Here is an 883-nt window from a genome sequence, read left to right as displayed (position 1 = left end):
ATCATGAATCCTCAGAGCCAAGGAGGTCCCGGCAAGTTCTGTTGTGGTGGTTGGACATCCCTGTCGGGTCACCGGGGCTCCGAGGGGCGCCCTGCTGTCACGATGCTGGGATATGAGGGTCCAAAGTGGGCCTTTCACTCAGTGCAAAGTTTTCCTCAGGCTGTTACCCGTGTGTGAGTCTGAGATATAGTAACCAGGCAGCTGACTTCAAAACCGTCCACAGAGACTGCCAGGGACTTGTCAGGTGAATGGAAAATGAAATAAATATAAGAACATCGCCAATGTAGGCGGCAAAAAAGAGTAGAATTAACATTAGTCAGAGTCCATTTTCTTGCTTTGTGACTTTGAAATGGAATACAGAGGAAAGGAGAATGTTGATGTTTTTTAAACACTCTTATGAAAGGGGGAAAAGGGTGTTTCCCTGGCACTGCCGGTGCAGGCCCTGTCTTGTTGCCATGCCTCTCAAAATGGAGAAAATCTACGACTTTCTGCTCACAGTCGACAAAAGGATGCCACATAACTCAGGATCAAGAAATATAAGAATAATGTGAAGTTATAAGTTCAGTGCAACAGATACCTTTATACCTTGGTCATCACAAAGAGAAGGCAGAAAAACTGAAGCAGCCCCTGCCCCCAGTTTTGACAGTGAAAGAGCTGGAATAAATTGGCAGAATGATTTAACTGTATTAAAATTCTTTTTAATTCAAACAACAAAATTAATTATTTTAATTAAAAGGGTGAAAAAACTCCTCGTTTTCTGATTGATTCAGTCAGCCAATCGCCCGGTGGAGTCTGGTTTGGGTTATATCATTTTGTTAGTTCGTGTTACTTAGTGTTCTGGATTTGATCAGGAAATCCACCAGGTGTGTGGCTTTTCAATAGT

The 883-nt window shown here is 42.9% G+C and overlaps 1 pseudogene; it reads left to right on the top strand.

The window, feature by feature from the left end:
- The first annotated feature begins 455 nt into the window (after nucleotides 1-455).
- Nucleotides 456-663, top strand: LOC105524386 (annotated as a pseudogene).
- The last annotated feature ends 220 nt before the right edge of the window (nucleotides 664-883 follow it).

The sequence above is a fragment of the Colobus angolensis genome, unplaced genomic scaffold, assembly GCF_000951035.1.
Source record: "Colobus angolensis palliatus isolate OR3802 unplaced genomic scaffold, Cang.pa_1.0 Scaffold5, whole genome shotgun sequence".
Taxonomy (NCBI): domain Eukaryota; kingdom Metazoa; phylum Chordata; class Mammalia; order Primates; family Cercopithecidae; genus Colobus; species Colobus angolensis.
The sequence above is the reverse complement of the archived record's forward strand: the minus strand, read 5'-3'. Positions and strand labels throughout refer to the sequence as shown.